The 15,373-nt window shown below is 42.5% G+C and overlaps 1 long non-coding RNA gene across 1 annotated transcript in view; it reads left to right on the top strand.

The window, feature by feature from the left end:
• The first annotated feature begins 11,967 nt into the window (after positions 1-11,967).
• Positions 11,968-15,373, top strand: part of LOC138925486 (uncharacterized) — an 11,244-nt gene continuing 7,838 nt past the window's right edge. Inside the window, exons 1-2 of the long non-coding RNA XR_011441718.1 lie at positions 11,968-12,053; positions 14,578-14,719. This is a non-coding gene — a long non-coding RNA (uncharacterized lncRNA). The remainder of the gene's footprint in view (positions 12,054-14,577; positions 14,720-15,373) is intronic.

Genomic DNA, 15,373 nt, shown 5'->3' with positions numbered 1-15,373 from the left:
ATAATACTTTTCCTTCTGACTTTGATAGAGACGGGCTAACACAGGCTGGCACTTGTACCATGAAAAGATTATCTGCTGTGCCCATGTAGGGGTGCCAATATTGCTCCCTCAGAAGTTCAAAGCTTCCTTACCTGTTGCTGTTGTCACCTTATTTTTCTATTTAAAAAACTGCTATCATCCCTAACTTACACACCTTGATATACAGTAAAACCGTATTTTGTGCCATGTGTTTTATCAGGAACAGCACTGCCTAGAAAAGATATAAGACAGGCCAGAGGAGATTTCTTTCAGCTTAGTCATCTCTGCTTTTCCTCCCCTGTAACTAAGACATTCAGCTGCGTGATTTGATTTTTTTTTTTAAATGAAGGACTTGTTTCCCAGTTCTTCGTAGGCATATCCTATTATAATAGGTTCAGTACCTTCCTTCCTCAAGGAAATCAGATTTTGTTCAGAGATGTGCCTGTCACCGTCATTGATGATATTTTGGTCTTTTTCTTATGATCCAGATTTGAACTTTGCTTCGTGTATTGGTCCTATATGGCCAGATTTTATGGCCTATAGTTTTTCCAAACTTGAGATTTCTTCTGTAAATATTACTGCAATAATACTCTAATACAGCGCTACTCAAATACTCATTTTGGATTGTTTATATCCCTGAGGACAACATTGTGAAATATAACACTCATATTTTACTGAATATTTCAGGGATGTTTGACCCTTTGTTTCATATTAAATCGGTACTAACCCAGAGAGATGAAGCCATACCATGAACTCAGGAAATTGCCTTCAGAGAATTTCCCCAGAAGGATGGGTAGTTCATTTGGATAACGGGGTACATTAGTGGAAGAGCTCTAATAAGGAAGCCATAAAGCTGTTAAAAGGCTTCAGAATCCTTTTTGTCAGCAAAAGAGGGCCAAGGTATTGGTAAAAATCTTTGGAGTAAGATCTGATGAATTAGCTCCAGCTATTCTCTCCCCATCATGTGCTCTAGAAGGAGCCACTGAGATTGTGCTGAAGGATATTTGGGTGTATAATTGAAAACTGAGCAGAGGATGATTTTATGAAGCTTGTTAAGGAAATAATATTCCAGTCAAAATATCTAAACCCCAAGGCCATTTCTTTGAAAGTATGGCCTTCTGTAAATTAGGTTATTTCCATTTTGGTACAGTTAAGTGTTTAATAAATATTTGAAATGGGAAAAGCAGAATACCATGTAAGGAAAAAGAGTCTAATGAGTCCACAGAGAATAGGATTTTTCTAAGGGTAAATAATAAAACAGCCAAGAAGGCGTATGGATCACAACTTACTTTCAGAAACAAGACATTCCACACTGGGGAACCGAGGAGCCACAAAAGCAGAGAGCTTGAGAACCTCACGTCACTGGTTTTAAGTAATAAAAGGAAGAGTAAATTCCTGAATGAGAGTGGATTTTGACTTAGAGGCCAGCCTTAGAAAACATGGCTTTCACAATGAACACAGTCTTCAGTGTCACAGGGAGAACGCTAGACACTATAAACTTCATTGGTTGGTGAAACTAGGCTATCGATATTTAAGGTAAATTAACCCAGTAAGCTACAATTATGGCTCTTTAGGAAGGGGATCGAATATTCTCCACTCTCAGTAAACTGGATCTGCAGCTTTTAAAGTTTATCAACATCCGGTATGAGCTTTAGCACTGACATTTAAAGCAAGAGAAGCAGTATGTCAAATATAAGAGTGCTGTCTTTGGGAGGCTGGCCCAGTGGCATAGTGGTTAAGTTCACAGGTTCCACTTCAGCAGCCTGGGTTTCATGAGTTCGGATCCTAGGCACGGACGTACACACCACTCATCAAGCCATGCTGTGGTGGCGTCCCACATACAAAATAGAGGAAGATTGGCACAGATGTTAGTTCAGTGCCAATCTTCCTCAAGCCAAAAGAGGAAGATGGGCAACAGAGCCAATCTTCCTCACCAAAAAACAAAGAGTGCCGGCTTTGGAAAGACCTGGGTTCCAGTCTCAGCACTATGGTATGATCTTGGATGAGTTACTTAGCATCTATAATTCTAAGTTTCCTTAGCCTGCTGTTATAGTATAGTTACAGTTAAGAGTACAGGCATCAATGTCAGGATTCAAATCCCAGCTCTGTCACTTACTAGCTGTGTCATCTTAGACGAGATGCTAAACTCTCTCTGATTCAGTTTCCTCATATGGAGGGAGAAAGAGATAAAAATAATATCTATATCATTGGATTGTTGACCCTCCATTGAGCCCTGAATAAATGTTAACGGTGTCAGTTTTTGTGTGAGTAGCCTCTAACTTAGCAGTACTGAGTACTTAGAAGTTCCCATGTGTGGACTTTATCTTGAAGGTACTTATGATGACCCAACTTATGATTTTTTTACTTTACAATGGTGCAAAAGCGATACACATTCAGTAGTAGCCATACTTTGATTTTTGAATTTTGATCTTTTCCCAGGCTGGCCATATGCAGTACAATACTCTCTCATGGTGCTGGGCAGTGAGCTGCAGCTCCTGGTCAGCCATGCAATCACAAGGGTAAACAACCGGTACACTTACAATCATTCTGTACCCATACAACCATTCTGTTTTTCCCTTTTAGTACAGTATTCAGTAAATTACACGAGATAGTCAACACTTTGTTATAAAACAAGCTTTGTATTAGATGATTTTGCCTAATTATAGGCTAATATAAGTGTTCTGAGCACATTTAAGCTACACTAGGCTAAGCTATGATGTTTGGATGGTTAGGTGTATTAAATGCATTTTTCACTTCAGCTATTTTTAACTTATGATAGGTTTATCGAGATGTAACCCCATCTTAAGTCGAGGAATATCTGTATATTTGCTATCTTCAAGAAACTTACAATCTGCTTATAAAGATCAGGCTAACACATATGAAAATAAAAACAATATAGGGCATTATGTAAGTAGGTATTAAAGAGTGTGACACAGTCAATAAAGGTTTATTGATTCAATGATTATTTTTTAAATGTGTACTGTGCACCAGTCAGGCTACTAAACTGGGTACGGAGGATACAACAGGGAACTCCATAAGGTTCTTGTGCTCCAGAATCTCAGAGTCTTGTGGTAGACCAGATATGGTAGAAGGCAAAAAACCACAGTGCAATGCTACATTAGTGATTATTAATTAGTGATTATTAATGCGAGATTAGTACTGGTGGCTGTGGGGAGCTCACAGGAGGGGCGTATGGCCTGGTTTTAGGAGGTCCCAAAATGCTTATCAGAAAAAGTAAAATCTGAGGGGGTAGGAGTCAGTGTTCTTGGCAGGTCAGGTTCTTGGAATGTGTAGAAGCCGGGAAGTCTAGGCTATCACTGTGGTTAGTGGAGCATTTAGGGTGGGGATTAAAATGAGACCAAAAAACAAAAGCATGAAGCCGAAGAGGTACAGGCTTGCTGACCAGGTTATGAAGGGTTCCCATGTGTGGACTTTATCTTGAAGTGAGGAGCCAGTAAAGAGTTTTAAGCAAGAGAGTGACAAGAGTCAAACTTCTGTTTTGGTGAGATCACTCTGGCCACAGGGTGGAGAGGACTAGAGAAAGTCAAGACAGAAGGCCACAAGACCAGCAAGGAGACTGTTGCAATGATCTAGGTGAGAGAATAGTAACCTGGATCCAGAATTGAGTCAGGCCACCTGGGCTTGAATCCTGGCTCTGCCACTTAGGAGCTCTGTGACCTTTTAACCATATGTGCCTCTATTTCCTAATCTGAAAACTGGAGACGATAATAAAATTTACCTTAGAGGCTTGTTGTGAGGATGGAAGCACGTGGAACACACCTGGCTGCACATAGTAAGTGCTCCATAAATGTAGGCAATGAGGCCGAAGAGAGGCGAACTATCTGGGAGGAAGAACAGGCAAGACTCCATGACCAAGGGGGTGTCAGGAGCAAGTAGGAGGAGCTAAGGAAGTTGGTCTCTGGTTTGGGGGCTTAGCAGATGGTGGAGGAGGAGCAGTTATGGGGAAGACTAAGAAAATGTAGCCAAAGGTGGGTGGATTGCAACCAGGAGAGTCTGGTGTTAGAGAAGCTAAGGGGAGAGAGTGAGGAAGGAGGGAGTGGTCAGTATTTTAAATGTACCAGGAGAGTCAAGTAAGATAAGAGCTAAAAAGAATCCATTGGTTTTTAGCAAAAAGAAGGCCATTGGTGACTTTATAAGGAGGAATTAGGGGGTGGGGAGGCAGGGCGTAGCTAAATGTGTAGATTATGGAAGGAAAAGGAGAAGATGAAGGGAGACTGTGAGAACAGACAAGAAGTTTAGCTGTGAAGGAGTGGAAGTGGCTGGAAGGATTATGGACAGGGCTGACACCGGACCCAATAAACTGATTTGGCCTGCTGGGTGTGACATTCTGAGTGGTTGTGCATGCATTCTAATTGGTCAGTAGCGATGCCAGGGAGGTTAAGAAGGGGAGCTGATCTGGGGACAAATAATGGATTTGGCCTCACTGGTTTTGAATTTGATGTAAAGCCAAGGTGCGCATGTACAAATGCCCAGTAAACAGTTTGACACGAAACTAATGGTGAGATGACTGGACAGAAAATCAGAGTAACACTCAGGTGAGTGAGGATCAACTAGGAGGTACCAGAACACAGGATGGCTGGCAAGAAGGCACAAAGGAGCTTTGGGTCTAGGCTTAGAATTCATCATCACAAGGAGAGTCTGTGAACTCCATGGAGCCAGGTACTGGTGGGCTGGAAAGTTAGTCTTAAAATGGAGGTAAGAAACCAGGCCTCAAATCCAGACCTCATAGCTTATAAAGAGCATTTGCAATGGACAGGGGAGCTCAGAGATGGAGCTCAGGAGTTCTAAGCTGTCAAGGAGAGGGAGCAGGAGAGGAAAGTCCTGGGTTTGGAGTTGGAGCAATTGACCGTGGCCAGAGACTAGGCCTCGTCTAGGCAGTCACATGGCATGATGAGCCCTGTGCCTTAACTTTAGGAACGCACTGCTTTTGCCCTAATCTTTGCTGTCTTCAGAATGTAAAAACACTCATCCGTGTATTTCAGGTGCGCCCAGCCCTGATTGTGGTGTTTGACATGAATTTCTTTTAATTTATCATACACGGTTATAGTTAGCATTTGTATTTACGTAAACAATATGTAAATCAGATGTTTATCTATTAAATATATCTTGGCTGGGAGAACAACAAGGTAGCTGGGAAAATATCACTGTTCCCCCTTTAGAATCCTAGTATTTCTTTCTACTATTACTATTTCAGTCAACAAATAGCTCTTGAGTACCTTCCGTGTCAGGGACTGCTTCTCCTTTTATCATCTCAGTTCCTTCCTGCCTGTCTCTCCCATTCTGCTCTGTCTTGTGGACTGTTCTCCTTCAGACTTTCTCTATCCATCTTTTCCTATGGTTGGCTCCATCCCTTCTCCTCTTAAGAGATATTTTTTAAAGCATGTGTATGTCAGGAAATACTAGTAAATGTTACATATATTCTCCAGACTCTGTTACAGTATAATGGAGAGAGAAGAAAAAAGAATTCCAAATGAAATCATAGAGTGATTGTGGGTGGAAGGAAATTCAAGGACAAAAGAAATCAACATCTTATTACTATAAGGCCCAGCCGTAAGATCTGATTGCTGCCCTTCTCACCCTCTGTGAAGCCCAGATAACAGAAATGAGCAGTGTTATGGGCGGTGTCATAAATGGACTCAGATTGTCCCCAGCATGGCAAAACCATGAATTCAATAATAGGAGGTTAAGTACCTGCTTCAAACGCTCAGTGTGTTCTCTGAGTTCCCAATGTTTTCTACCTGGAGCTTTCGTCTACATTTACGTTAATGGCTCAGTTGGAAGTCAGCCATCGCTGCTAAGTGTTCTTGAGTTTTCTGCAGCATTGGCAATGGCTTCCTTATTATCCTGGCATTAGAAATAGAAATTCTGCCCAGTTGCAGCCAGGCTGTTGCTACCCAGGCAATGGTGGAGCATTTCCACTTTCCAGGATCTTGTCCTCTCCAACACTGAGTGGCCTAACCTTTTGTCACCTTCATGGGTCATCAGATTTATGAGAAATTCTCCCCATTTCTGCAGTCGCTCTGCCATCAGCCAGTAGCGTGCTTTTTGCTCTGAGTTTCTGCTCTCTTGGATATAGTAGAAAAACATGCTCCAATAAACATTAGATTGTTAATATGTGAAAAGCGTTTAGAAGAGTGCCTAACACATATTAAGATCTTTTGCTATTATTAATATTGTTCTTGTTGTTATTGCCACCATCTAGTAACAGAAGCCGGAGCCTAGCTGAACCTCTGATTTTGCTTTTGTTGTGCTGAGTGGCTTAAGAAAATCCAGTTTATCTGGAATTAGGGTTGAACATACTTGGTTTCCTCTCAATTTTGTGGCCAATGTCAGCTCAAGGAGTCTTAAAAAGGCCAAAGTGTTATCACCTTAGTATTTTTACTTGTTCGAGTTTGAACATCGGCACTCTGGATTCCTGAGAGAGTCTGGTCCTGTCTTGACAGTGGGCTGGATAATCCAGCAATCTCTGCTTAGAATGACGTACACATTATCCAGCCATCCAGTAAGTTTACGGAATGCTAGCTCAACACGCGACAGTAATAAACATCATAGCTAACATTTATTGAGCGCTTTGTACGTGCCAGCTTGTGTTCTAAGTGATTTTGTGTAGACTGTCTCGTCTATTCTTCATAAAACCCCTATGTGCAGACACTATTATTATCCTCATTTTACAAATGAAGAAACAATCTTAAAGAGGCTAACTTGCCTAAATCCCCAAAGATAAGGAGTGGGAGAACCAGGATATGTACCCAGGCAGTCTGATCCCACAGCCTGTGCTAATAACCACCTCCCGGGACGGCCAGGGAGAACCCTGGATTTGAGAGGCGCAAGTCCAATTCTGATCTCAACTCCTCCACTCCATCACTTAACAAGTTGAACGCCCTTAGGAAAGTCACTCAAGCTTCCTGAACCTCAGTCTGCTCCTCTGATTAACAGGGACGGTAATATACACTTCACAGGATGGTTGAAAGCCTCACTGTTATGTGCTGTGTGCTTGTTAGGCCTTCAGTTAGTTTCTTCTCTTCCTATTCTATGCTAAGCACTGCACTGGTGCTCAAGATGGAACAGGAAAGTTGTGCCTCCTTGGCGTCTTAGTCTTGGGTGAAGAGGGAAGAGAGAAGAAGAGGACAAACGTGAAATCAAACCATTACAATATAGTATAAGAAATGCCACTGAGGAGGAACGTACAGAGAGAGGTAAGAGAATGTAACCTTTTCTGAGTTGGGGCAGGGCAGAGTTGGAGAAGCTTCCAGGCCCCAGTGACGTTCGGGTTGGGTATTGAAAGACAAGGTAGGATTGGGTGAGGTGGACAGAGGGTGCAAGTTTCCAGGCATGAGGAACAGCATGAGCACAGGTGCTGAAGTGTGAAAGAGCCTGGCAGTAGATGTTCGGGTAATGGCCAGCTGTTTGATATGCAGCTGGGGACTGAGGATGACGTGGGAACTGATGGTGACAAATAAGTCTGCAAAGGGAGGGGCACACAAGCCTTCAGATGTCAGTAACTCCCTGCACCATTAAGACACAGACACATTTAAAAACAAAATTTAATGAATTTAAGTAATTTAACAACAAAAGAACTTCATGCTCTACTTTTTGAATGAGCTATATAATTCACATGCCATAAAATCCACCGTTTTACTGTGCACGATTCAGCAGTTTTTGGAGTATTCACAAGGTTGTGCAACCATCAACACTAGTTCCAGAACATTTTCATCACTCCAAAAAGAAACCTACTGCCTGTTAGCAGTCACTCCCTGTTCTCCCCTCCCCCTATCCTATGGAAACCCTTGCGCGGAAACAAAGCGCGGGACTTTCTGTCCCTATGGATTTGCCTATTCTGGACATTTCATATCAATGGAATCATACTACATTGACCTTTTGTGTCCAGCTTCTTTTACTAGACATAATGTATTCAAGATTCATCTGTGTTGTAGCATGTATCAGTATTTCATTCCTTTTTGTGGCTGAATAATATCCCTTTGTATGATTATACCACATTTTGTTTATCCATTCATCAGTTGGTGGACATTTGGGTTGTTTCCACATTTTGGCTACTATGAATAATGCTGCTATGAAAATTCATGTACAGGTTTTTGTTTAATACCTGCTTTTGGTTGTTTGGGGTATATGCCTAGGAGTGGAATTACTGGGTATTTCTTTTTTTTTTTTTTTGCGGAAGATTAGCCCTGAGCTAACATCTGCTGCCAATCCTCCTCTTTTTGCTGAGGAAGACTGGCCCTGAGCTAACATCCGTGCCCATCTTTCTCCACTTTATATGTGGGACACCTACCACAGCATGGCTTGCCAAGCGGTGCCATGTCCGAATGGGGATCTGGGGCCTGGGATCCGAACTGGTGGACCCAGGGCCGCCGTAGGGGAACGTGCACACTTAATTGCTGTGCCACTGGGCCGGCCCCTACTGGGTATTTCTGTGTTTAACTTTTTGATGAACTGTCAAACTGTTTTCCACAGTGGCTATACCTTTACATTTCTACCAGCTATGTATGAGGATTCCAATTTCTCCATATCCTTGCTAACACTTGTTATCCCCTCCCCTTTGTTAATTACTGCCATCCTAGTGGGTATAAAGTGGTATCTCATTGTGGTTTTGATTTGCATTTTCCTAATGACTATGTTGAGCATCTTTTCATGTGCTTGTTGGCCATTTGTTTACCTTCTTTGGAAAAATATTTATTGAAGTCCTCTGCCCATTTTTTAATTGGCTTGTCTTTTTTATTGTTGAGTTGTGAGAGTTCTTTATATATTCTGGATACTAGACCCTTATCAAATATATGAGATTTTTTTCCTACTCTGTGGGTTATCTTTTCACTTTCTTGAAAGTCCTTTGATGCACAAAAGTTTTTAATTTTGATGAAGTCTAATTTTATCCTTTTTTTCTTTGTTGCTTGTGCTTTTGGTGTCACATAGTGCATGTGTATATCCAGTTGTCCTAGCACCAATTATTGAAGTGACAATTTCCCTATTGAATGGTCTTGGTACCCATGTCAAAAATCAATTGACTGTAGATGTATGAATTTATTTCTGAATGCTCAATTCCATTCCATTGATGTATATATGTATCCTTATGCCAGTACCATACCATTTTGATTACTGTAGCTTTGCAAATGCTCTACTCTTATTACTCCAAACGTGCTTCTGATTTTTAGGACATTTGTGGATTATGATCAATATTTTGTATTTTCCTTTCACTTTTTCTGGAGCATGTACTTCTGTGTGGATCATTTATATAATCAGCACATTTGTCATTTAAAATAATTATGAAGTGTTTGTTTTATTGCCTTCCTGTGCTGTGCTTGGTTTTCAAGCTCTTATTTCACTCTGTTTTCTGGGTTGGTTTTCACATTCTAGATGGCTTTGTTTGCACTGTTTGTTCTAGACCCAGACTCATTAGCTATCAAGCCCCACACCCCTGGATGTTGGGGAATTCTGGCTGCTGTTTTTGGTTCATCCTCCCAGAAACTGACTACTCCCATCTGCCTCAGCTCAGATCCAATATGTCTGCCAGTTATGGATCGAACTCCTGGGGTAGGAGCCTGCTAGGAAAACCTCTGTATTGAACCAGAGCTCTCCAGAGGTCAGGAGTGGCACCAGCCTTACGACCTTCTCCATGCTCTTTTGTAAATTACTCTCCCTGAGATGGCATACTGAGGAGGAGACAGGTGGGAAAGAACCTGTGTTTTGAACTTCTCTCATGCTGCTAAAACAAGCATTTACAAGTGGTGTTTCCATATGTAGTCCCTGTCTTTAGAAAGGAGGAGCTCCCAGAGATTATGGGACTTGTTCAAGGTTGCTCAGTGACCTCACTGTCCTACTAGGAACAGAATTCGTCCCCTGCGCCCGCGGATTCCCTTCTCATCCGCGTTACCAAACCTTCCTTCCTACCAACAGAAGATAGAATGCACATCTTAGTATTTCCCCTAAGGGACGTCTTGAGGTTCTTCTTCCCTGTCCTTGTGAATAATGCAGGTAAGGAGCCCCAGTAAATAACTTGCATACATTGTGCCACTCTTTAAAGGATCAAGATCATAGGCTCTGGCAACAGATCTGTGAGAGAAGGGGACAGGCGAGGAAACGTCCACAGCTTCAGTGTGTTCTGAATGCTTTAGGAATTTTGGATGAGCAGAGATGCTCAGTTTTCTCCCATAACAAGTAGGGTGTCCTCTGTGAAACTTGGCCGTCATGGTTATTGACCAAGTTGTTGATATATATAAACTTTTCCTACGGGAATTTAAAGCATATGCAAAAGTAGAGAGAATAATATAATAAATTACCAGGTACCTGTCACCCAGCTTATGGAACATCAATTCGTGGCCAATCTTGTTTCATCTCTACCCTCACTCCCTCCCTCTCCCCACTGGATTATTTTAAACCAAAGTCACTGTATTGATCAAGTCTTCAGTTTGTACTTGTTCTTGATGCTATTTCCCTTAGATACTGGGTTGTGCTCCCATTTAGATTGCTTTTAGTAGTTTTATTGAACCTGCTGTTCTTTTTTTTCTTTACATTCATTCTTTTTTTTTTTAAATTGAAGTATAGTTGACATACAATATTATATTAGTTTCAGTTGTACAACATAGTGATTCGACATTTATCTACATTCCAAAATGATCACCGCAAGTCTGGTAACCATCTGTCACCATACAAAGTAATTATAATATTATTGACTATATTTCCTATGCTGTACATGGTACCCCGAGACATTTATAACCGGTAGTTTGTACCTCTTAATCCTCTTCACCTATTTCACCCATTTCTCCCCTTCCCCCGGCAACCATCAGTTTGTTCTCTGTATCTATGAGTTTGTTTCTGTTTTGTTTTGTTTGTTCATTTGTTTTGTTTTTTGATTCCACGTGTAAATGAAATCATATGGTATTTGTCTTTGTCTGGCTTGTTTTACTTAGCATAATACCCTCTAGGACCATCCATGTTGTCACTAATGGCAAGATTTCATTCTTTTTTATGGCTGAGTAATATTCCAGTGTGTGTGTGTGGGTGTATGTGTATGTATATACTGCATCTTCTTTATCCATTCAGCTATTGAAGGACACTTGGCTGTTGTAAATAATGCTGCGGTGAACATAGGGGTACATATATCTTTTCAAATTAGTGTGTTCATTTTCTTGGGATAAATACCTGGAAGTGGAATTTCTGGATCATATAGTAGTTCTATTTTTAATTTTTTGAGGAACCTCCATACTGTGGCTGCACCAGTTTGCATTCTCACCAACAGTGCACAAGGGTTCCCTTTTCTCCACATCCTCACCAACATTTGTCATTTATTGTCTTTTTGATAATAGCTATTCTGACAGGTGTAGGGTGATATCTCATTGTAGTTTTGATGTGCATTTCTTTGATGATTAGTGATATTGAGCATCTTTTCATGTGTCTATTGGCCATCTGTATGTCTTCTTTGGAAAAATGTCTATTCAGGTTCTCTGCCCATTTTTTTAATACAATTGTTTGGTTTGGTTTTTTTTTTTAAGATTTTATTTTTTTCCTTTTTTCTCCCCAAAGCCCCCCAGTACATAGTTGTATATTCTTCGTTGTGGGTCCTTCTAGTTGTGGCATGTGGGATGCTGCCTCAGCGTGGTTTGATGAGCAGTGCCATGTCCACGCCCGGGATTCGAACCAACGAAACACTGGGCCACCTGCAGCGGAGCGCGCGAACTTAACCACTCGGCCACGGGGCCAGCCCCTGTTTGGGTTTTTTTGATATTGAGTTGTATGAGTTCTTTATATATTTTGGATATCATCTCCTCATTTGCAAATAGCTTCTCCCATTCAGTAGGTTGCCTTTTCATTTTGTTGCTAAGCCAGACATTCTTTCTCTGGCAGTTTTTTTGTATTGGTAGAATCACAGGAAAGTTCTGGCCTCAAACTCTATTCTTTTGTGTCTCCCACTCCCAGAGTCCTATGAACCTGTCACATGTCTTCACTTTGATCCAAGTGCCTAGACCTCCACTCACCAGTTCTCTCAGTTCACCAACTCTAAGGTACGAGCTTAGGGACTTTAACAGTCTTCTTAATTACTCTGTATGCGGTGTCTAGCTTGGCATGTAGTGGGTACTTAATAAATAGTTGTTGATGACTGTTGGATGAATTCCACTTGGCTTTCCGCTCACCTGAACCATACAATCGGCTGTTTTAACAGTGCTCTTGTTTCTGTGTATCTTAAATGAGGAGAAAATTACCTGAGCCTCTTGAGAAATAGCTTTTATCCTTGACCCTTTTGTCTCCGGAAGAATCTGAATTTTTCTGGCTCCCCCTGCTGGTCCCTCCTGGGCAGTTGCATATAGATGCTTCCAGTGGCAAAGGATTGGAGCCAGAGGCAAGTTGTGCAAAGGGAAAATAGAACATTGTTATAGAGTGCCCTAGCTAGTCCAGGCAGGTCTGAGGAGGAAGACAGCAGCTTGTTGAAAACAGTTCTGGGAAGTGCAGCTTTCTGTGTAAAGGGCAGGGAAGGGGGCCCACTGCCAGCTCAAGTCAGGAGGGCAGGGTCGGGGCCTGCGGCATTGGAAGACCACGAGTGTGGTGACCACACGGGCCCATAAACAAGCTGGTCATTATGTGATCAGACCCTATACTGAGAACAGAGATGAGCTGTTTCTCCCCTTAAGACAAAGTGGCCTGGGTCAGACATAGTCACCATGCAGGCAGAGTGGCTGCAGAGTTTATTTTGGCCTCCTGGGAAAATTGAGGCAAGGTTGGTGGTAAACGTAGATGGAAGCATCCCCAGAGTTTATGATCCTATGTGGGATACATGACCCCATCTCCCAACTCGCAAGACCAGTAACAACTCTGTGGAGCTCTGGGTGGACATTCTGCTGGGGCCTCCACCCTTCACCCTCTGCAAATAAATTCCCCACACCTGCCCACCCCCTAGATCACATTTCCCGGTTGTTTACACAAATTTGTCTTCTCCACAATTCAATTCCCCAGACAGCAGGCTGTAGCAGAATGAATCTCGCCAGACTCCAGCCGCTGTAGGCATCATCAGTAAGAGGGCTAAAGGTGATCAGACACTAAAGGCAGACCCCCTCCTCTTCTCTCCAACCCAAACCCCAAGAGCCAGGGTAATTCCACTTAAAGATGAACGTGGAAAATGTTCCCCTTCAGGACACAGAGGTAAGCACGTGACTTTCCCCAACACACAGGGAAGCGAACCCAATCCAGAAGAACCTCAGGGCGTGAAAATCGCCCTTGGACTTGGGCAGGTATGGCTATGAAATGGTCATTATAAAGAAGTATTTGAGGAACTCATTTCTGTACTGGGTGCTGGGACTCTGGCAGTGGGCAAAGTCCTGCATTCTAATGGGGGAAGGCAAACTGTAAACAAATAAACATGTAATATGTCAGGGGTGCTAAGAGAGAAGAAAAAGCAGAGAAAAGGGATAGGGCAGGAGTGCATTGTTTTAAATTTGGTGGTCAGGGAAAACAACTCAGTTGAGGTGAGGGAGCAAGCCCTGTGACTACCTGGAGAAAGAGTATTCTAGAGGGACTAGAAAGTGCAAAGGCCCTGAGGCAGGAGCACGGTTGGCTTGTAGGGGAACAGCAAAGAGACCAATGTGGCTACAGCTGGGTGAGTGAGAGCGAGTATGGTAGGAGCCAGGTCAGCGAGGGAACCAGGGCCAGCTCATATGGGGCCTTGCACACCTTGGCAGGGGCTTTGGACTTCGCCTTGAGTGAGAGGGAAAGCCATTGGAGGGTTTGGAGCCAAAAGTAATGTGGACCCATTTATGTTTGAAAAGGCTCATTCTGGGGGCAGTGTGGAGACTGATCACAGAAGGCAAAGGTGGAGGAGGGAAACCAGTGGGAGGGTGGTGACTGGAGAGAGGTGAGGAGGCTTGGATGGGGTACTTGTCGACGTGAGAAGAAGCAATTGACTTGTAGATACGGTTTAAAAGTACAGCCAGCAGGGTCCGCTGATGGAATGGGTGTGGGGTGTGAGAGAAAGGGAGGGCCAGGGCTACCTCCAAAGGTTCTGGCCTGTGTCACTGGAAGAATGGGTTTTTGTTTGTTTGTTCGTTTTAATTTTTTTTAATTAATTAATTTTTTTTGAGGAAGACTAGCCCTGAGCTAACATCCATGCCCATCTTCCTTTATATGTGGGATGCCGCCTCAGCATGGCTTGATAAGTGGTGTGTAGGTCTGTGCCCAGGATCCAAACTGGCAAACCCCGGGCTGCCAAAGTGGAGCACATGAACTTAACCACGCAGCCACTGGGCCAGCCTCATGGGTTTTTTTGAGTTGGGGAAGATTGGGAGAAGAGCAGGTCTGAGGGAAAATTCACCAGTTCTGTTTCTGCCTATTAAGTGAAACACCAATTTGATCACCAAGTGGAGGTATCTACTTCAAATAATAGTAGACATTTCAAATAATAGGCTCCTCAAAGGAATAATAATAATAGCTAATGATGTTTACATAGTGCTTTCCAGTTGACAGTGTTCCCACATACATTACCTTACTCTGTTTTCCCATCACCCACATTAGGTAGTTTGTTTCCTTCCCATTTTACAGATAAGGAAGCCGAGATTCAGAAAGGCTCTGCACAAGAGAGCCAGTCTTTGGATGCTGCCACACAGAGGAAGACAACAGCCAGTTAGTCTTGAAGAGCAGCAGCCAACCAACAGAGAGACCACTGCTTCCCCAAGGCTGTCAGGTAGAAGGACACTGCCTACCCAGCCCTGTCCCCAGCCCTTCCTCAGAGAGGAACCGGTAGGAGAGTAGTGGAGGACAGGGCACATTTCCCCACCCTCCCCTCAAACCACCAGGGCCACGGGAGGGGACAGGGCAAAAGCTTTAAGGGGAGCTCAAGGTGGACATTTTAAAAATGAATATTTTTATATGTGTAAACATTTAAAATTACTCTTAAATACCAGAAGGAGACTATTCTAATTTCTGAAAGTAGCTAGGAATCTGTGGCATCTATCATTAAGCTACCCAGTGAGAAAAAGGGGTTTGACCTAGTGTCACCGAGGGCAGCTGTTGAAAAGATCAAAAAACTTCACATTTATACAGAATGAGATGCCCCAGTAAACCAGTTGCAATTGCATTTCCTTCCAGTCTTTTTTCCACGCATCTTTTTACCACTGTTCTGATCTTACCATCTAGGCAGTTTTTTTTTTTCATGACCTGCTGTTTTCTCATAACCACTTTTAATATAAACATTTCCTCCCATGGTATTAAACATTTTTTGTAATCATCATTTTTAAATGGCTATATATTAACCAGCCACTTAGGCTTCTTCCACATCTGACGTACATCTTTTTAGGATTACTTTGTTAGATAGCTCCCTACAAGTAGAATTATTGGC

This window comes from Equus caballus, chromosome 8, assembly GCF_041296265.1.
Source record: "Equus caballus isolate H_3958 breed thoroughbred chromosome 8, TB-T2T, whole genome shotgun sequence".
Taxonomy (NCBI): Eukaryota; Metazoa; Chordata; class Mammalia; order Perissodactyla; family Equidae; genus Equus; species Equus caballus.
This window is presented reverse-complemented; position numbering and strand designations above follow the sequence as displayed.